This window comes from Schistocerca serialis, chromosome 3 (genome assembly GCF_023864345.2).
Source record: "Schistocerca serialis cubense isolate TAMUIC-IGC-003099 chromosome 3, iqSchSeri2.2, whole genome shotgun sequence".
Taxonomy (NCBI): Eukaryota; Metazoa; Arthropoda; class Insecta; order Orthoptera; family Acrididae; genus Schistocerca; species Schistocerca serialis.
Window position 1 is genome coordinate 567,083,933 of NC_064640.1, and position 23,332 is coordinate 567,107,264.

Here is a 23,332-nt window from a genome sequence, read left to right on the forward strand (position 1 = left end):
TATGTAAAGTAGAAGTATGTTGCTCAGGTGTTAAGCGTTCCCCGCAGGAACACTATTCAGTGATCTATTTGCCTTCGATGATGATGACGATGTATCACAGTGGACGTATCCGTGTGTGTAGTTGGTAATGCTGCTGTTTCATTTCTGACATGTTAGCGGCCGGTAGCTGTGGGCCATCTTTAGGGACGCTGTAGCGTTGTCTTTCATCAAAAGAACGATGAAAGCACACATTTCCTTTGTTGCCCTGACATACCGCGTTGCAGAAGGCGTTCGACTGTTGCCCTTGCCAGCAGATTTTCCACTGCTCTCACCCACTGAAAATATCTGGTCACGAGTTTACGAAAGACTGACACGCTGCGCCGGCAGGAGTGGCCGAGCTGTTCTAGGCACTACAGTCTGGAACCGCGCGACCGCTACGGACGCTGGTTCGAATCCTGCCTCGGGCATGGATGTGTGTGATGTCCTCAGGTTAGTTAGGTTTAAGTAGTTCTAACTTCTAGGGGAGTGATGACCTCAGAAGTTAAGTCCCATAGTGCTCATAGCCATTAGAACTGACACGCTAACACTTACCAACCGCTACGATTGATGAACTCTGGCATACATTTGAAGTGACATGGAGTGACGTAACCGTATCTGTCATCCAAGCTCAGTCTGACGGTGCCTTGCGAGGAGAGCGCCGTTGCTGCTGGAAGGAGTGGCATCTCTGTTTACTTTACTTTGCACCATATAAACCCAAAATCATCTACAAATTTAAACTGTATTCTTACAATTCTTCTGTAAACGGATACTTAAATAAATTTCGTTATTTGATGTCGCTCTCGATGTTGGAGTTTCAGCTGTATGTTTCACAGAATGGCATTTGCCTTAATGGTTCTGAAGTGTATGAAAAATCATTTTTATTAGTTTTATTCTGAACTGTGCTGCACACGTTCAGTAACGTCGTGAATCATATAGAAACTAATGTTGGGATTTGTGACAGGGAAATTGTAAGCATAGAGAATATGCAAATAACCTGCACCTAAGTTTCTACATCGAAGAATTAACACAGCTACAAAATTTTTCGTTGCTTACTATTATTTATCACACACTAATGATGTAAGTGGATCAGACATGATTTAAAATGAAAACCAATATGAAACACAGTTTGTCTAACAGAGTATTGATTCTTAATGAAGAAAATACGGCAGAGCTCTGTGTTGTACAATAATGCTAATAAGAAGATGTTAATAAATGTGTGACCACTCAGTGTATGCTTTTGCTTCGGCGTTTAGCGCCTGACATTTTTCATGAAAATCTTCAGACATACTTTCAGTCCGTGTGAACATTGGATAAGTCAGTAGTCCCGTGCCATTTCACAGGCTTTCCCTAACTAACTGCTCTGTCAGTTTCGACATTCAGACAAGAGCCCGTAGACAAGGTGAAGAACTCAAGTAGTAGCGCAGAGTTCAGCTCGAAAACAGTTAACCGTCAGCAATTGATTTAACCGTAGCAAAACCAACGCATTTTCCATACCACTCATTACCAGGAAGGGAGGGGGGTGCTTTATGACCATGTTAAAAAAAACATTCGTTGATTGTGGTTAACTGATATTAACAACTCACTTTTTGAAGAGGTACTGATGTATTATTAGGGTCCAGAATATAAAGATACCTTTTAGCATACTCTTAGCACTTTCCACATGCAAATTTCATTAACTGCAGTTGACGTCCACTCCAAACATACTTTTTAAATAGATATTGATCAGTAAATAAGGCCCTGAACCTGGAAATACTGAGTATGAGATTCATTGGGGACAGTGACAGAAAGACTTAAATTCTCGGGTTAAATTTAAGTTAAGCTTTTAACCTAAACTTTTCAAGTATTTGATATCTGGTAGAAGAATTCACTAAAACAGTAAATATTACCAAAATTTTAAAATACAAAATAATTTATTACGTTACAATATTTTCAAAATATGGGGATGAAGTCGCACCCCCCCCCCCCCCCCCCCCCGCCCCCTTCCTGGTATTGCGAGAGTTAAGACATCCACTGCCTCCCGTGGGTCGTTACGTTCAGAGACGGGAGTTCCGCCGTAAGATACTACAGAGTCACCTCGACATACGGCCGTCGGACGGCAGTTAATATAAACCGATCACTTGCCGTGGCTTGTCGAAACCCCCGTTTAATGCTGTAGGCCATCGAAATGCAAGCGATATGCTGTATGGCGGAAACTTTAGTGTGCGAAACAGCCTTTACACCGTGACATGGCCTTCCTGTTCAGAGAGGCAATACTGTCGTGTAAATGTTCAATAAAATGTGGGTCGCAAATAAAATCCAGTAGCATTCCTGTATTATTACGAACAGAACTCTGCCGCACAATAAGAGAGTGAGTTATCAATTAAGTATGTGTAAGTTTGTCGGAATGCAGGAAGTGCACTTTTTTCTCTCAGGTACCCCAGAAGTTTCGGTGACGAAATACGTGCCACCACATTGCTATGTAATTTTACGACCATGATTATGGAATTCTCTTCTCCAGCGAATGATTAATCATTGTTGTTGTTGTTGTGGTCTTCAGTCCTGAGACTGGTTTGATGCAGCTCTCCATGCTACTCTATCCTGTGCAAGCTTTTTCATCTCCCAGTACCTACTGCAACCTACATCCTTCTGAATCTGCTTAGTGTATTCATCTCTTGGTCTCCCTCTACGATTTTTACCCTCCACGCTGCCCTCCAATACTAAATTGGTGATCCCTTGATGCCTCAGAACATGTCCTACCAACCGATCCCTTCTTCTGGTCAAGTTGTGCCACAAACTTCTCTTCTCCCCAATCCTATTCAATACTTCCTCATTAGTTATGTGATCTACCCATCTAATCTTCAGCATTCTTCTGTAGCACCACATTTCGAAAGCTTCTATTCTCTTTTTGTCCAAACTATTTATCGTCCATGTTTCACTTCCATACATGGCTACACTCCATACGAATACTTTCAGAAATGACTTCCTGACACTTAAATCTATACTGGATGTTAACAAATTTCTCTTCTTCAGAAACGCTTTCCTTGCCATTGCCAGCCTACATTTTATATCCTCTCTACTTCGACCATCATCAGTTATTTTGCTCCCCAAATAGCAAAACTCCTTTACTACTTTAAGTGCCTCATTTCCTAATCTAATTCCCTCAGCATCACCCGACTTAATTAGACTACATTCCATTATCCTTGTTTTGCTTTTGTTGATGTTCATCTTATATCCTCCTTTCAAGACACTGTCCAATCCATTCAACTGCTCTTCCAAGTCCTTTGCTGTCTCTGACAGAATTACAATGTCATCGGCGAACCTCAAAGTTTTTATTTCTTCTCCATGAATTTTAATACCTACTCCGAATTTTTCTTTTGTTTCCTTTACTGCTTGCTCAATATACAGATTGAACAACATCGGGGAGAGGCTACAACCCTGTCTTACTCCCTTCCCAACCACTGCTTCCCTTTCATGTCCCTCGACTCTTATAACTGCCATCTGGTTTCTGTACAAATTGTAAATAGCCTTTCGCTCCCTGTATTTTACCCCTGCCACCTTTAGAATTTGAAAGAGAGTATTCCAGTCAACATTGTCAAAAGCTTTCTCTAAGTCTACAAATGCTAGAAACGTAGGTTTGCCTTTCCTTAATCTTTCTTCTAAGATAAGTCGTAAGGTCAGTATTGCCTCACGTGTTCCAGTGTTTCTACGGAATCCAAACTGATCTTCCCCGAGGTTGGCTTCTACTAGTTTTTCCATTCGTCTGTAAAGAATTCGTGTTAGTATTTTGCAGCTGTGACTTATTAAGCTGATAGTTCGGTAATTTTCACATCTGTCAACACCTGCTTTCTTTGGGATTGGAATTATTATATTCTTCTTGAAGTCTGAGGGTATTTCGCCTGTTTCATACATCTTGCTCACCAGATGGTAGAGTTTTGTCAGGACTGGCTCTCCCACAGCCGTCAGTAGTTCCAATGATTAATCATGTATCTTCATTTTTTTACGGGTCATCTAATACCCTTAGGGACATGGCAATTTCACCTAAACGTGACCGCGTAAAATTACGCGAACTCTACGGTTTGTAACGACATAACAAGAAATCAGCGGTTTTTACCAAAATTCCCAAAATCTCTGTAATTACTTAAATTGGATTTTTACTTTTTTCATGATGCTTAAAATGACCGTTCATCTGCCGTGTAAAAACTGAAGCCCTAAATGTACTGCCTCACGAAGGTAACGTGCTTCCAATGAACTATGTTCCAGCAACAGTTTTATTCGCCCACGTCACATTTCTCGACACTTTTTCTCAACAAATTTTAACACATACAATATGTCTTCCAGAGTTCTTTAGCGCGGTGCTCAATTAAACTAAATATTTTCGTAGTTAGAAAGTACCGCATATGAACATTCTTGGTCTCGATATTGTTTCCAGTGGGGTTACGAGAAAGGAAAGACGATTATCGTCGCCACTTCAATGGAAGGATAAGATGCATGGGGCACAAGAGTCTGCGAAAGCTGAGGTGGAAGAAGGGCGCGATGGGGAGGTGGGAGGAGTCATAAGAGAGGCCAGTGGAATGAGACTTTCCAGTCACTGCAAACTCCTTCGTATTTCGAGAAATAGTTGTCTGTGATCTACTAGACAGCGGATTTAGTCTATACTGACGTTATGCCACCAAATGCGACTGGGAATATTGTTGTCTATGCGATCATTATACGATTTAGGTTTGTTTGTTGGATACGCTGTTCGTGATAGGTCGGGCCACTTCCTTCATACCTGCAGTGGTTTAGGCGCCGTCCTACAAGGTAAACCTTTGTGAACCTTTGCCGAGCTGTGCCAAGACCTTATCGCCAAACTTGCCGGTCCTACTTATTCGTGCACTTCCTTATCGGGTTGCAGAGCAAAGGAGGTGCAATTACCCGGCATGTGATCTCACTCACTATTTCCCATTTCTACTCTTTCAGCACAACAAAAATGTCTGTGTAGCACACCTGAACAAATTCCGTTTTTAACTGCCAGGACACAATGTAACCTCACGTGTCGGGACGTGCGTGTGTAAGCTCGACTAGGCGTAAAAAGAAATGGCTCTGAGCACTATGGGACTTAACTTCTGAGGCCATCAGTCCCCTAGAACTTAGAACTACTTAAACCTAACTAACCAAAGAATATCACACACATCCATGCCCGAGGCAGGATTCGAACCTGCGACCGTAGTGGTGGTGCGGTTCCAGACTGTAGCGTCTAGAACCGCTCGGCCACACCAGCCGGCGTCCAGGCCTCAAATAAAGAAACAGACTAAGAATAATTTTTAAGCAAGCAATCTGGTTACAGATTCAGGACCGTTCTGTTACGCTCAAACCACCAGTGTCCACGTTTATATGCTAACAATTTCACTTCGCGTTTCTTAATTTTAAATTCCAATTTAAGTCATTAACAAATATTCTAAGTGAAAATAAGTTGTTATTCTTAATGCACTGAAAAAGTGAAGTGCGGGAACTGCTTTCGCCTGCTGTCATTTTGAGGCAAGTTGTTAATTTACTCAAGATGGAAGAAGCTGTTAAGAACCCTTAATGTTTTAATTGGTCCTTTCTTTCATATGGAGGAATAGGGATACAATGAGGACCGTTTCTCCGATGTTTGGTACTGATTACCGTCGCAAAAGGACGGGCTCAGTTCTCTACGTCACAGCAAGTAGACTTTGGCTCCTTCCCCTCCACGTAATTGGCAACGGCCCTATTTTTGGGGGGCGAAAGCATGGAAGAGGGTGGCGCTTTCGAAGACATAAAAGATCAGACTGCCGCCGCCTTCGCCACCCCTCCAATCGCAGCACAAAAGTCTCTCCCATAAAAGAACGATGGATTAAACTGACATCACAAATAGGAACAAACAGAACCCTGACGACAGGCCCACTAAATACCACCCCAACGATGTGCAACTTCCCGTACTCAAAGTATCCGTGAAACTATATGGTTCCCGAGACCGTTTCAGTTCTCAAACTTCTATGACGTATATATGCAAACTGAAGTGATGAATGAAAAGTTGTATCAAGACTGGGACTCTAACCGGGTCCCCTGCTCACTAGGCAGACACGCTAACAACTACGCCACTCTGGCACGTTGGCTTTGCACAACTGCATGGACTACTCTAGCGTGCCTCCCTCCTCAGGCCAAACTCCCATTCGCGACTCAGTCGAATAGTTATTGCCCTAAACTCCAAACAGTGGCGGTTAGCGCATAAACCTTATGAGCAGGAGACGCGGGTTCCAATCCTCTCCTTGGTACAAATTTTCATCCACCTCTTCAGTCTACATATATACGCTACATATATTTGAGACTTCAAAAGGTCTCTGGAATCATAGAGTTTCATTTGATTGAAGCACCTATGCCTGTGTTTGAGGCAGGATCCCCAGTTTCATTCGATGCTGAGGGGCTATTCAAATATAATTGGAGAGCTTCTGCAATGCTGTTTGAATTATGATAATACCAAGTTGGTTGAGGAGTGAATGGGAATTTCGCAGGCGGGTTACGGTAGTCGTGCCGTTGTGCGAAGCCAATGTGCATGGGTGGCCTAGTGGTTAACGCATATGTCTAGTCAGCGTGAGGCCTAGGTTTGGATCCAGGCTTTCGTACCAATTTTCATTTGTCCCTTCAGTCAGCATATATACAAAATAACCATATCCACCACAAATTATCAATCAATGTATATCGATTACAGAACAAAATAATACCAGTAAGTTATTAGCTACATAACAGAAGAAAAAAAATAGATGAACAAAGGCAGAAGCGCAATCAACCACAAACACAGGCCAACGAACTGTGGTAAGGACTCAGAGAGGTTTCCTCAACACTTGCGCAAATACCAAAGTCACCACATCCTCTCCTCAGAAAGCAAAAGAATATACAGAAATAATAAGGAAGGGAAACTCAATATGACCAAAGAAATGAATCCCAACAGCATGACATAAGCAAAGGCACCACCGAACATTCGGCTATCCACGTGCTCGCGCTACCCCATTCCGAGGATGGATTTATAAACATTCAGTTGCAGCTTCGATATGGACCAACAGATGCAGCATCATTAACACCATCGATGCGTTTTGCTATAGGCACCTGAAGTCTTGCATTTTGGAACAGTTTAGCTCTTCATTACCTACGAAAAAGCTTAGCAATGTCTCTCGCGTTCGCACGCCACTTCGTTCGCAGGGTGGGAGCGACCATATTGCGCTATGGCCGCAGACTGACGGAGACAACTGTGTGGTAAGATTTCAATGCGAACGAACATTGTGCGAACTAGATCGGTATCTTGTGGTTCAGTACTCTCTTCCCAACTAAATCGAAATCCCTCAAACATTCTACATCTAGGACAGTGGTGGTGTATCTATAGCCCAAGTATCAGTGTATCGGGTGTTGTGATGTACGAACACTGCAGTTAAGGTTTAAATGCATGTACTGAGGCCTTTAATACAGCTGACCGTCAGTGGAGACTACAAGAGTTCGTACTGTTCAAGACTACCTTCGACATGATTGCTATGTTTCTCGTTTTATTGCCGACGGGTTTTAGGCTTATCGTGTTAAATGTTAAGTCCTTAGTGCACGTGATCTGCCTCATGGCAGGGCACAACTACATTTCAAAATTATGGTATGTCAGTATCATTTATGATCGCTATTTTAGAGTCATTCAAAGATTTGTTAATGTCCCCGTTTCTTCAGCGTTGTGCAGTAAAACCATCTTCTTCTCTTAAACATTTACTCTGAACCGTGGCCAGAGAGCGTTAGTTACTATTCTTGAGCCAGTATATATATATAAAAACTGAAGTCGCACACCATGGTTTCTGACTGTATGATCTGGCCATAGTTGCTGGCGACTGGTTTGAAGAGCATTCTGGACAGTTCGAGCGAATGATTTGTTCACCCATATAGCCTGACATGAATACCATCTAATATTTATGGGACATGATCGAGAGGCCAGTTCGGGCATAAAATCCTACACCGTCAACACTTTCGCAAATATGGGCAGCTAGAGAGGCAGCTTGACTCATTATTTCTGCAGGGGACTTCCAACGACATGTTGACTTCATGCTACGTCGTTTTGCTGCAATAAGCTGGACAGAAGCAGATCCGATACGATATCACGTCATATCTCATGACTTTTCTCACCTGAGTGTATATTGCCTGCTCAACTATAAGCGGGTGAGGTGGCAGTAGCTACCGATATCTTCCTAAAAGATATGAAAAGCACGACTTTTCAACTAGTAAGATGATATGAACACATTTCTGGAGTAGATTTCATGTTTAAGAGGTGTTAAGGAAAATGCTGGAAAACGTAACTACCATTATCTGGCCACAGATATTTAGTGCTGCCCTTGCAGACTCAAGGGCGTCTGCTAGTTTTGAACAAAAAAGGGGAGCATTTTCAAAGCGTTTTACTGAAGTCGCATATTTCATGTACTCATTTCAGTAGGAAGATAGAGGAGGCTATCAATGTAAGTAACACTCGAAATTGCGATCACAGTAAATAAAAAAGAAGTTTTTTACACTTGCAAGTGCAAATAGTAGTTTTTAATTAATAAAGCATTAGTGAGATTACTCTAATTTCTTTCTATTTGATACAATTTTTACTTCTAGGTTAACGCTGTTGATATCATTATGAATAAACTACGCTAAGTGAATATATTATTCATGTATTTCGTAGCCACTCGGTAATTTTGCTGGATGCTTGCTAAATTCAAGAGTGAAAAAAATTCCTACGTAGAATATAATTTAAAATCATCAAGTTTAAAAGGTGACAGTCATTATCAATGACAGTATTAATTAACGTTGATGATGATGTCCCATACTCCTTGACAGAGCGTAGGGGAACGATGCGGGAAACCCGCACCGCCGTACTAGGCAAGGTCCTAGCGGAGGTGGTTTGCCATTGCCTTCCTCCGACCGTAATTGTGATGAACGATGATGATGAAGACGACAACAACAACAACTCCCAGTCATCTCGAGGCAGGTGAAAATCCCTGACCCCGCCGGAAATCGAACCCGGGACGCCCAGCTCGGGAAGCGAGAACGCTACCGCGAGACCACGAGCTGCGGACAAATTAATGTTACTATAATACAAAATATGTACTTGGTATATACAAATTTTTTCGTGCAAGGTGTAATAATTTATTTTTATACATACCAGTTTTAGAGTCATGCCGTCCCGCGCCAATGACCGATGCCACAAAATAATTCCCGGGGTACTCACTCGGCTTTAAATCCCTTACTAACGCTATATGTCAGTGATGTACCTCAGAACCGTCATACATACTAACAGTTATTGGTAACATAACCGCTGGCGACTCAGAAGTATACTAATGGTAGCAGTTAATTTAGCAGAAACCGTCGTCTCTGTAAAACATTAAAATTGTGTTTTAGTCGTGCAAGCCTACGTGCACTCGGTAATAAAGCGAACGGTGGTCAGATTGGTAAAAAGGCATATCCTATGGAAGCTTATAAATAATGTAAACGTGTCAGGGCGTAACGATTTCCATGCCATTACTCCGATTGCACCGAATTACCTGATATGTCTGCGTTCCTACGCAATATTACTGAAAGATTCGTTCGACTGGCAGTAAGTATTTCTTTTGTTGGATGCGTTTTATTACTCACGTCAAATTATTTGCCATGAAACCTTTCACGACCAAATAATATATAACTGTTATCAAACAGGAATATAATCTGACGAGCGGAGAAGATAAACGAATGCAATTGGCCCAGTAATTAAGTATTATGTCTTTTTGAGGGAAAGCAGATAGGAAACAAGCAAACCCAGTGGAACAGTACATGCGCGTCAGCTCGGTGCTTTTTCGGGAGATTAGTGACCGAGGAGCACTGCGTAGAGTTAAAAAATGTCCAGGAGGTAAGCATTTTATCTATCGAAGCGGTACACTGCAGCACACAGTAGGCTGATGGACATGTAGTCCTCGAAAGCTGAAAACCGTGTAACGTAGGCGACGGCGCAGAATCAGAACAATGTTAGATCCACGTGAGGTGTACTGAGACGGTGAACGAATTCCTGCTGAGACATCGTATCGAGAGACGGTAAAAATCGGGGTATACAGCAACTAAAAATAATTATAATTAAAATATATAATATTAATGAAAATAAAAGATAAAAAATAATTAGGTCAAATTAACCCTTTCGTGAGCAGTGGGAAACATGCTTCCCACTACAATGAACTCGCTCCTAGTTCTGTGGGATTCACAGTTCCCACCTCTGTACGGTGCTACCACCTAGTAAACAGTATAGGGTACTGCTTCCAATCAGAAGTTCCCGCCGTTTTTGCTGTGCCTTCGCGCAGAGGCATTGTATAGCTGAGTGTTGGTCTGTAGAGGAGCCTTTCAGTGCTGTTTGCGTGACTTTTGTGATTTTTTCCTCAAATGTATAGTATAAGGTAAATACTTTTGATTTACCCAAATTTATGAAGGAAAATGTAAAATTGAAACGAGGAGAATTCCAGTTTGAAACAAAAGGAGCCATTTCTGCAGTAAAATGGATGGATGACCGCCCAGTCACTTTCCTGTCCTCGATTCATGACCCATGAGGGCAACAGTGAAAAGGAAAAACAAGGATGGATCTAGTACAGTGATTTCTTGTCCTGAAGTTGTGGCAGAATACAACAAAATAATGGGTGGTGTCGATAAGTTTGATCAATTACGAGAAAAGTATGGTATTGGCAGACGTTCTGTAAAATGGTGGCACAGAATATTTTATATCCGGGTGGACGTTGCTGCATTGAACAGTTTTATCCTGTGGAAAATAAGTAAAAGAGAAAGTGGACAGCATGATCAGCTCACATACAGGATCCATGTAGCCAGACAATTGATCGCTGGCTTCTCATCCCAAAAAAGACGTGGACAAAAACCTGTTTTTCTGGCAAAAAGGGGTAAAGTACCTGAAGATTTTCGTCATGGGGCTGTAGAGGAGCATGAACCCATTTTAGGAGATACCTACTGGACGTGCCGTCATTGTAGTACCAATGCTGCGGAAAAGAGCACTCGCTGTGTTTGTACATATAGTCAAATACCACTTTGCATAGAGCCATGTTTCAGAAAATTTCATGGCAAGTAATTGTGAACATTCATTATAACAAGAGAAGTAAATTTATCAAATAAATATGACATATATTGAAAAAGTTGTTTTTGTCGTTTAACTCCAAGAAATGGCAGTGGAAAGAATACTTCCCACCTTGTTGTGTGACCTCACTTTCACAGTTGGAGAAATTTGATATTCTGTATGATAAATATACCTATCTGTTAACTACTATCTGCTCTCCATTCATTAGAAAAAACTGCTCAATAATTTTGACCACGAAAGGGTTAATGCCGGAGAGGGTGAACAGATTTTTCGACGAGGAGAAAAAGTGAAATCCAAATTACTTCCACCCACATGATGAGCACCATGTGGTATAGAAGTCGGGTTGCAAAATAAATAGTGAACAAGGGACGACGATATACCGTGTCTCCCATTCTAAAAGAAGTATGGCGCATTCTTTCTGAGTCCTCGACAGAAATTTCAGATTTGTTTTCACAATGTGTAGCTGGAGTCATCCCAAACAAATTCTGCTCATTAGGTCTTTCAAGTGATGTCCGTTGTCAACGAAAAGCGTCGGTTAGTTTCTGTTACAAACAAAATAATTTTTGAAGCTTAACTTTACGTGCCCATTCCACAGAGCGGTCCCGAATTAGTCTACTGTGATATTTATTTCACTGATATGTATTAAAAGGAACAATGAAATAATAAGAATAAGCAGTACCCCAGCAGCGACCGAGCAGCGCTGCTGCACAGAGGTGACAGTCAGCGTAGGCAGGGCGGCACACGAGTCACTGCTGGAATACTGGTTATTCTTCGTGTTTGATTTTCTTGTAAACATATAAGATTCCGCTTCAAAGACCATCTCGCTTGTAACGGGAAACAAACCGACGCTTGCCGTCGACAATGGTCGTCAGGTGAAAGACGTGATGAGCAGTATTTATTTGGGATGACTCCACCTACACAATGCAAAATCGAAATTGGAACCATCTGCCGAAATACCTGAGAAACTGTGTCTCGTGACTCTTGTGAACGATGCCCTATATATACAGGACAAAACGGAACTCCACAGACAAACTTCTTCCACAGGTGGTAGCACCGAACAAAACAAGAACAAAATGTCTAGTAAACACGGGCTCTGAAATATATATCTTAAGAGCTATGAGCACTTCATCTTCGATATGGTGCAACACCTCTTCTGCTGCAATTTCTTTGCTTTTCATATTTTTGAAGGCAGAACATAGTCCAAAGCAAACAAAAAAATTGCAGTAAGCCCCTTTGGTGGACTGGAGTCTTGCACCAAGCTGTGCCAGTAATAATCGAGCACCATGTAGCAGGATGCCATAGGCAGCTGCTTGCCTGCTTTTCAGAGGATAGCAATGACCGAACGGAGAGATTTATTTTATGCCTGCACACGTGGCTAATTTCATTTTCTTTTGTGAAATGAATGTAATTAACATGTTTTTATTTGTTTGTATTAATGTTTGCTCATTTATTTTTCGTATTTGTGTTTCATTTATTTCATAATGTCTTGGTATCGTTTTCTTGTAAGGTTCATTACAATACATTGTTGTGATTCATTGTCTAGCAAATCAGCATTTGGTACGTACGATGGGCATTCAATAAGGAATTAACACATTTTTTTTTCTGAAAGCAGGTTGGTTTTGTTTAGGATTCCAATGCATCACATATTCCCCGCTCTTCTGACTACAAAACTCGATTTTTCAACATAATCTACGTTCAGTGTGACAGCCTTACGCCACCTACTGTTAGGGCTTGTGTGTCCACTCCACTGGTCGACGTCGGAGCCAATGTCTTGCTGCAGCTCAGTGTCATTCTGGTATTGCTTCCCGCGGAATGCTTCCTTCATTGGCCCAGACAGATGGAAATCGGAAGATGTGAGATTCTGGCTGTAGGATGGACAAGACAGAACAGTCCAATGAACTTTTGTCAGCTGATCTGAGTTGTACAGACTTGTGTGAGGCCTTGCGTTGTCACAGAGATGGAAAATTAGTTGGCATTTTTGTTGCGACAAAGACGCTGAAGTCGTTTCTTTTCTCTCCAGAGGGTACCACAGTATGCTTCAGAGTTGATCGTCGCACCAGGAGGGAGGACATCAAACGGAGTAACCGTTTCAGGACCCCAGAAGGCCGTTGCCGTGGCTTTGAATTTTTCCTTCCGAAAGAAGTCTGGTGTATTTGGCACCCGGCATTCAATAAATACATATTTTCTCAGAGTTTTTGATAGGTATACCATAGTTCTAGAGTTCTCTGTATAAAATGTGAATAGTTCCACAGAATTTCGCTAAGAAAATACTAGTAATGTGAAATTTCTACGTCAAAATAATAATTCGCCGATTTCCAAAAAAAATTGTCATCACAATTCTGAAGAACTCCAGGAGCCCTACAGAAAACGTTAATGACATTTTTGTGCAGGTAATAGTTTTGAGATAACTGTAAAAACAAGGAACCCATTTTCGCTACGCAGTCTAATGATAATTGGCAGTTTGGGTTACTCGTCGCGTAGCGACACATCGACTTTGATTTGATTTTATACATCTTGCTACAGTTGAGTACCGGATTTGAAGATAGCTGTCTATATAATATGTTTTCACGAACGCCTGTTACTTCAGTGGTTGATACATACTGGGACTTTTCAGCATTTACTAAGGCATACGCATTTTTTTCCCAGACCAGTTCAGATGCGCCATGTGATGTAAACACCTTTAGTAACCTCATGCATTTATAGTCGAGGATAGAAAACAGCGGTAGTATCTTGTTCGATTAGGGGAGGTAAGGGATTACCGGACTCACGCAATTAAATCAATTAATATACGTCAGCTGAAAAGACACACGCTTATTGGAGCACCAGTCATCAACAGTCGGAAATCATCTCTTCGACGAGAGGGTGAGTGCAATCGTGCACCCCCCTTGTGGTTCTACAGCTGTCACAGTGTGTCGTTTGGTGAAAATATATCTGGGCCAGATTTCGGTATGCGAAGAGAGGATGAGTGGGTGAGTGAGTGAGTGAGTGAGTGTTTTGAGTGTTTGTGTGTGTGTGTGTGTGTGTGTGAGAGAGAGAGAGAGAGAGAGAGAGAGAGAGAGAGAGCGCTAGGTAGGTGATGAACTATATTAAAATATTCTTTGCATTACAGGACAAGACTAACAAGGAAGAAAGGAAGCTTGTGCTTGAATATGACGTACGGAAAGAATATGTGACTCAGAAAAAAGAACAAACCAGAAGGTGACAAATTACATTTGCTAAAGTAAGTTCCGATGAGTTGGCGATGACATAAGCGATATATGAATTTCTTAAGCACTAGTGAAATAAGAGACTTCTTCCTGAAGAGGAAAATACTGTTATATTTGATCTACAAATATTTGCACTCCGTCTTGGTAACAATGGTACTAATGTGAAAGAGAGAAGAAAAAACATTTATATCAAAGCAGCCAGTTACTAGACGACACGAGCAACTCTCTCAGGACGTATCTCAGTTGGTGTACTATCTTTTCTCTAACTTTGGATGGATCAACGTACCTACGCGTTGTTTCCCAATTTAGGGTCTTTACAACTGTAATTGATGTTAATTTTACTATCTTCAAAGACTTTGCCAGTCTGGAGACATTGTATGCTCACACAAGAGGATCAGAAATATTTCAAAACTATTTAAAAAAAGAAAAAAGTGGGGGACAAGGAAGGAGCCTCCGCGAGAGCATTCTATAGCAACATCAGATTATAGCATGCCGGCGTCCCCTGGAAACGTTATCAGTAACGATAATGGCCAATCCTTCCACCACCGGAAGCCTTGGAAGAAGTAACAAATAGACACTTCTCAGAGCCAATCCTGACGATTGTAAGCCTAAACGTCTAGGGAATTAGAAACAACAAACAAGACATCCTACCGGAACTGTGCCAGACTCATAAATGGGATGTGTTATGCATCCAAGAAACCCACAGAGCTGCAGAGGCAAAACACCTGAAATACAAGGAATGCGACAAGCTGTGGAAGCAACACAGTCTGAATACAGCAGTGTCATATTCGTTAGAGCTGAGATGACAGTGATTTCTATCGAAAATCTGCAGCCAGTGATATCGAAATACTAGCAGCTGAAATTGGGAACTTTACAGTAACATCCGTGTCTAAACCTCCAGGAAAAAAAATTTGCTTTCACCCCGCCAAAAACCTTCACAAACCAAAACACCAAATTCATTGAAGGAGATTTTAACTGCCACAGCACTACTTGGGGATATAGTGAAACAGACGAAAACGGAAACCTGTTGGAGGAATGGATCGAAACACGAAACCTCATTATCGACAACTGCATCATCCGCAAAAAGTATGAGATTGATATTTACGTTTTCTGTACGGCCATTAATTTATTACATCAACGGCATGGGTCCCAACGCACTTCCCTGTGGCACACCTGAAGTTATTTATACATCTGATGGTGACCTTCCATCCAAGATGACATGCTCCTTCCTTCCAACCAAAATGTCCCCACTAGTCACAAATTTCACTTGATATTATATCGTATTTTTGACAATAAGTTTAGGTGTGATACTGAGTAAAGTGCTTTTCGGAAATCAAGAATGCTGCAGCTACGTGACTGCCTTGATCCAATGCTTTCAGCATGTCATGTGACAAATGTGCGAGTTGGGTTTCACATGATCATTGTTTACGGAATCCATGCTGGTTGGCATGGAGAAGGTCATTCAGTTCAGGATTCCTCGTTACATTTGAGCTTAGAATTGTTCTAAGATTCTACAACAAATTGATGTCAAGAATATTGTACGTCGGTGTGAGCGGTGCTTTTTTCCAAGAACAGGGCTAGGTTTTTTGTTCGAGGGATCTACGATGGATTATAGTTAGAAGAGAGGCTAATTGAGCCTCAATTTGAATATAGAATCTGACAGCGATTCTATCGGCTTTAATGATTTTAAATTTTATGTTTGTTGTTGATTTGGGGAAGGGGACCAAACAGTGAGGTCTTCGGTCCCATCGCATTAGGGAAGGATGGGAAAGGAAGTCGGCCGTGCCATTTCAAAGGACCCATCCTGGCATCGGCCTGAAGCGATGTAGGGAAATCACGGGAAACCGAAATCAGGATGGCCGTACGCGGGTTTGGACTGTCGTCCTCCCGAATGCGAGTCCAGTGTGCTACGGACTGCGCTTCCTCGCTCGATGATTTCAACTGGTTTTCAACACCACTGACACTGATACTTATTTCACCCAGCCTTTCAGTGGTCGAGGATTGTATTTGGGTCATTTCTCCTTGGCTTTTCTTTGTAAAGGAACATTTGAAAAGGGAGTTAAGAATTTCAGCTTTTTCTTTGCTACCTCCAGTTTTAGTTCCTGTCTCATTTGCTAGGGACTGAACACTAACTTCCGTGCCACTGACAGCCTTTACACACAACCAGAATTCCTTTGGGTTTTGCGAAAGATCATTTGATATTATTCTGCTGTGGTAGTCATTGAGGACGTAACGTATTTCTCTCTTGACAAACGCATTTGATTCAGAATCTCTGAATCAATAGCCCTACGCTTTCCTTTACATTTGTTATGCACTAATCTCTGTTTCTTTATATGTTCCTTTACAATGACTGTATGCCATGGAGAGACCCTCCCATTATGAACTGAAGTACTGGATACAAATTTGTCCAGGGCATGGTCAATTATTCTTTTAAACTTGGGTCATATTTCCTCTACTTCCTCCTGCCCTCTGCTGAAAGTTTCAAGTTCCTCACTGAGATATGACATTACTGATTTCTTATCTAGTTCGCTGAACATATAAGTATCTTTCTGCTTCTTTTAGTTGCCCTTTGTAATTTGGTAATCATTGTTGTCACAACATTGTCATGATCACTGATACGAATTCCAATGTGGACATCATGAATGAGGTTTGTTGCCATTAGATCGAGTATATTTTCCCCATGAGTGGGGTTTCGAACTCTCTCTCTCTGAGGTAGTTTTCAGAGAAGGCATTTTGTAATGTTTCACAGGCTGTTTTATGACGTCCACCATTAAGAAAACTGTAATTTTCTCAATTGATTGTTGGATAATTAATGTCTTCAGCGATGGTTAAAATATGATTGGGTAACTTACGTACAACTGAACTGAGGTTTCCTCTAAAGTTTTCGGTTACATTGGGAGATGGGTCTGGTGGGCGACAGAAGGATTCAATTATGATTTTATAACCACGCCTGATAATGAGTCTTACCCAACAATCTCCGATATTTTTAGAACAGGAAAATACATCACCACAAAAAGAATGCGACGACATGACAATTTGTAATTCGATTTGGCATTTTTAGTTGAAGGTATTTGCCATCTCAAATCCTAAACTTAAAACTAAAAGGCAAAAGAAAGAATACATTTCAAATTATAGCACAGCTAATCACCTCTCAGTTATAAAATGAGGATTTAGGTTAATTTCCATACCTGAAAGACAGAATGAATGTACTGCGGATAACAGCAGTGTGTCCAAATATTCTGAAAAACATAAAAATTACAAGGGCGATTTGAAAGTTGTTTTTGTAAGTTTTAAACCCATTCTTATTTAGTCAACAAAATATAACGCAGATTCCCAGTGACACGTAAATAGAGCTGATTCTTTTAAAAACAATTTCGTTGTTAAAAATGAAGTCTGATTAGCTTTTTGTCATATCATAATTATCCTGCAATAATTAACGTCTGGCTTTCATCATAGAGTAAAGTTTTACCAGAGCTAAGAACATTTGCTGATAGTTATATACGCCTGTGTCTCTTTGAGAAGACATACAAATGAATAGCTTTCCATTCATGACATTTATTGAAGGCAAAACAACGTCACGGATAAAAGAATCAAATTAATGATATGTAAGGTTCCTGTGCTTTAAGAGATGTTGTTTATATACATTTATTAAATCATTTGAAAATGTTAATGAAGTCTACAACATTCATATGAGGAAATCCTTCCAGTAAGCAGAGAAAACAGAGGGAACAGACACCTCTAAGTCCAAGATCTCAGAGCTCTCTCTCTCTCTCTCTCTCTCTCTCTCTCTCTCTCACACACACACACACACACACACACACACACACACACACACAAACTCACTCACTCACTCTTCACATCCCGAAATCTGGCCCAGATATATTTTCACCAAACGACGCACTCTGACAGTTGTAGGACCACAAGCAGGGTCCACGATGGCACTCACCCTCTTCGTCGAAGAGATGATTTCCGACTGTTGATGACTGGTGCTCCAATAAGCGTGTGTCTTTTGAACTGACGTAAATTAATTGATTTAATTGCGTGAGTCAGTTATTCTTTTACCTCCTCTAATCGAACAAGATACTACCCCTGTTTTCCAACCTCGACAATAAATGCAGAAGGTACGAAAGATGTTTACGTCTACATCAACGTGATTACTCTACTATTCACAACAAAGTGCCTGGCAGAGGGTTCAATGGACTACCTTCAACCTGTCTCTCTACCGTTCCACTCTCGAACGGCACGTGGGAAAATACGAGCATTTAAATTTTTCTGTGCGAGCCCTGATTTCTCTTATTTCATCGTGATGACCATTTGTCCCTAAGTACGTAGGTGCCAACAGAATGTTTTCGCAATCGGAGGAGAAAACTGGTGATTGAAATTTCATGAGACGATTCCGTCGCAACGAAAAACGCATTTGTTTTAATGATTGCCACTCCAATTCCCGTATCATCTCTGTGACACTATCTCCCCTATTTCTCGATAATACTATACGAGCTGCCCTTCTTTGTACTTTTTCGATGTCATCTGTCAGTCCTACCTGATGCGGATCCCACACAGTACAGTAATACTACATTACATGATGCATCTGAACTACACTGTGAAAAAAATAGCGTATACCTTAGTAAATGCTGGAAAGTCCCAGTATGTATCGACCACTTAAGTAACAGGCGTTCGGGAAAAAACATTACATACACAGCTATCATCAAATCCGGTACTCAGCTGTAGCAATGAGCTCCAGCAATGAGTATCAAATCAAATCAAAGTCGATGTATTACTATGCGATCAGTAACCAAAAATGGCAACTATCATCAGACTGCGTAGCGAAAATGGGTTCCTCGTTATTACAGTTATCTCATAAACTCTTACCTGCACAAAAATGCCATTAACGTTTTCTATAGGGCTCCTGGGAAGCTCTTCAGAATTGTGATGACAATTTTTTTATCGAAAATCGGAAAACAAATATTTTAACATAAAAGTGTTCACAATTATTAGGGTTTTCTTAGCGAAATTCTGCTGAACTATTCAAATTTAGTACAGAGAGCTCTATAAATATAGCTTATCTACCAAGAACTCTGGAAAAATGTGCATTTCTCGAAAATCAGTGGCCAACTTCAGTTATTCAGCTATTCAGAATTCTGATCATAGTTTTTTTTCTCAAAATCCTGCAGAAATATTTCAATTTTTTACAGAGAAGTCTAGAAGTATAGCATACGTATTACGAACTCTGCAAAAATATATATTTCTCTAAAGTCGATTGCCAACTTAACATTACTGTGGAAATGCGTCCCTAATTTTAGCAATTATCTCATAAACTATTATCTGCACAAAGAAATGTCATCAGGGTTTTTTGTTAAACCCTTCCGGAGCGATTGACAACTGTGTTTATTAATTTCTTTCGCAAATATGGCAATTAATTTTTGTGTACAGGATCAAAATCTCCGCAAGTATCAGTATTTTCTTCGCGAAATTCTGCAGAACTATTCAAATTTTGTAAAGAGAACTCTAGAACTGTGACACGCCTATCAATAAATCTGAAAAAAGGTATATTTCTCTAATGTCGGGTGCCAACTTCTCATGTGTTATGGATTGCTGTTTGGTTTGCGGTTCGAACTGAAGAACCCACGTTTCATCGCTGTGACGACGTTCAACAGCAAAGCGGCACGATCAGGCTCGTAACACGGAAGTAAAATGATCTTTCGTTGCACTTTATGGTCTTCCGTTACGCGGTGAGGAACGTAGAGGGCGCACACGTCTGAGTACCTTCACTGGTGAACGAGTACGTCAGCTACCAACAGAGACATCCTGTGGTGCAGCGAAGTGTTTGATTGTTATCCGTCAGTCACCTCGAACAAAAGTGTCCGCAGGTATCAAGATTCAAAAGTGACAGCTGTGCGCGGCCGGCTAGCACGCCAAAGATCGAACAGGTTTGCGCGTCCTTATTGCGATGTTGAGAGACATTTCGCACAACTACGCACCGTATTTTTGTTCACTGCCATGTTTCTGTAGACGTACTGGAAGCACCTGTTAATATCTGCGATGCTCTGGTTTTCCGCCAAAAGAAACCCAATGACGCTCTCTGCTTCGAACGCACCTTCGTTACAGACGCCATTTTGAAAGCTACATATGGCGCATATCTATTGCAACTTCATAAAACTACAGAGGCTGAAGAGGGAATATTCCACGGTGTCTCACAACAAATTCTGCACTTTTTCAACCGAAAATAGGCGATAAAAAACAGTTGCATTACTTTTTTAATGTCCCTCCTATGAAGACGAAGGATTATTTTCAAACATATTACGTTCGAGCATTTATTTCGAATTGTCGGTAAGAAAATTAAATCTGAGCATTGGAGAAAGTAAGTATTTTTCCGCTTTAAATCCATAATCATCTTCATAATCAGTGGAGAGCGGGTGTAAAACAATTTAAATATAAGGACTTGCTAATTTGGCTGTCAACTTTATATCTCAAACATATTGTTTTCGAAGAATTATGGCCTTCTCTGACGGCATATTTATTCATCTTTCTCGTCTATTACTGTCTTGCAAACCAGTCAGAAATCGCGAAAGTGCCAGTGTAAACACAACGTGCTGCGTAAATTAACAGTGACTGGTGCTATAAACGTCCTGAGTTAATGACTGTAGGCCAGTGTGTAAAATGACAGTGTAGATCTATTGTCGGAGTTGAGGGTTACAATGTCGTGAAATATACAGTTTCTTGATTATTGAAGCTATAAACGATCATAATATCTGTGAAAAACGTCTCTCAAAACAGCGGGTTACAGCAATCAGCAGTCGTCTGGGTCAACAAACAAATGCATACCACAAATGAAATAAAACTAATCTACCAGCTACATTACAGAGAAATTTCGTGAGTGGTTGCCACTGCAGTTCCAGCGTAGGGCCTGTGTACTGATGTTTTGCGTCAAAGAAGCGCCAACGGCCCTTGTATATACTTGTTCCTTCTGACGCGCAGTGGCCGCAACGTCCTGCATTCAAGATCTCGCCACTGAAAGGGGGACCACTCCAAAGGGAGATTATATAACTCGACCGAGGGCCGCCACCAGCCACAGCCAGCATTTCTGCTTGACGTGGAGAGAAGCAGCCTCAAAACCGTAAGAGCGATGGAGCACTTTGTAGGGTCGCCAAATGGCACCCAGTACTAGTTACCAAAGCCATCTCTCCTCACTGCAGTAAGCTGCCTTTTGTAAGACCACTGTTGCTACACATGCAGCTGCGTTCAGTGACGTGGAGCCTTTATAGCGCTAATAATCTTCCACCCAGGTCGTAGAGTTTCAGATGTACGGTGCAGATTTGATCTGTGTCCTGCTTTATATTCAAAGTATATTATAGGTTTCTATCAGCCATCTAGACATTTTATGTTCTGCAGTCAGTGCTGCCCAACTGAAAGCGAGTTGTTTGATAAATTATATAAAGTCAAATCTCATACTGGGTTGAAATTGAGTAAGTACCTATTTTGTTCACATATAGATGGTACAGAACATTACCTAAGCCTTTTAGGAAATGTACAGCAAAGGTATCAACTACGGTCTCACAATCTACAGCTATCTGATAGTCACAAATAATTCTTTTCCTTTCTGCGCAACAGCTCAAGGTTGGTAGCAACAACGCCACATACACTGTGTGGTGTTCTTTCCAACGAGAGTGCAAGGGAACCGTAGAACAACCATAGACAACATTTTTGTTCATTCCTCATTACTAGAAGGGCATTCTGTTAGCAAAAAGGTGAATGGCCTTTCAGATCATGATGCACAAATTTTAACTTTAAAAGATTTTTGTGCTGCAACACGTGTTAAATATAGTCATCAGCTGTTCAGGAAAGCTGATCCAGTTGCTGTAGAGACCTTTGTAAACCTTATAAAGGAACAAGAGTGGCAAGATGTTTATAGCGCTGATACAGTAGACGATAAATATAATGCTTTTCTGAAGACTTTTCTCATGCTCTTTGAAAGGTGTTTGCCGTTAGAACGTTTAAAACAGGGTACTAGCACAAACAGGCAGCCTGGGTGGCTGACTAAAGGGATAAGAATATCTTGTAGAACAAAGTGGCAATTATATCAAAACGTTAGAAACAGTCATAATCTAAATGCAGCAGCCCATTACAAACAGTATTGTAAGGTGCTTGAAAATGTTATTAGGAAGGCCAAAAGTATGTGGTATGCAGATAGAATAGCTAAGTCTCAGGATAAAATTAAAACCATATGGTCAGTCGTAAAGGAAGTTGCTAGTCTGCAGAGACCGGTCGAGGATATAGAATCAGTGTGTAGTGGGAATGTCCGTGTTACTGATAAGTCGCATATATGTACAGTACTTAATAATCACTTTCTGAATATAGCAGGTGAACTAAATAGAAACCTAGTCCCAACAGGGAATCATATAGCGTTCTTAGAAAAAAGTGTTCCGAGACTGTTACCTGAAATGCTTCTCCATGATACTGACAAGAGGGAGATTGAGTTAATAATTAAATCACTAAAGACCAAGAACTCTCATGGATATGAGGGGGTATGTAGCAGAATACTGAAGTATTGTTCTATGTATGTTAGCCCAGTTCTCAGCCATATCTGTAACTTTTCCTTTAGGAGTGGTCGGTTTCCTGACCGATTAAAGTACTCGGTAGTGAAGCCACTTTATAAAAAGGGAGACATGTATAATGTTGACAATTTTAGACCTATTTCTATGCCATCGGTGTTTGCTAAAGTTATCGAGAAGGTTGTATATACAAGGTTACTGGAGCATTTAAATTCGCATAATTTGCTGTCAAATGTTCAGTTTGGTTTTAGAAATGGTTTAACAACTGAAAATGCTATATTCTCTTTTCTCTGTGAGGTTTTAGACGGATTAAATAAAAGGTTGCGAACCCTAGGTGTTTTCTTTGATTTAACGAAGGGTTTTGACTGTGTTGACCACAAAATATTACTGCAGAATTTGGACCATTATGGAGTAAGGGGAGTAGCTTAAAATTGGTTCGCCTCTTAGTTTAAGAACAGAAAGCAGAGGGTAATTCT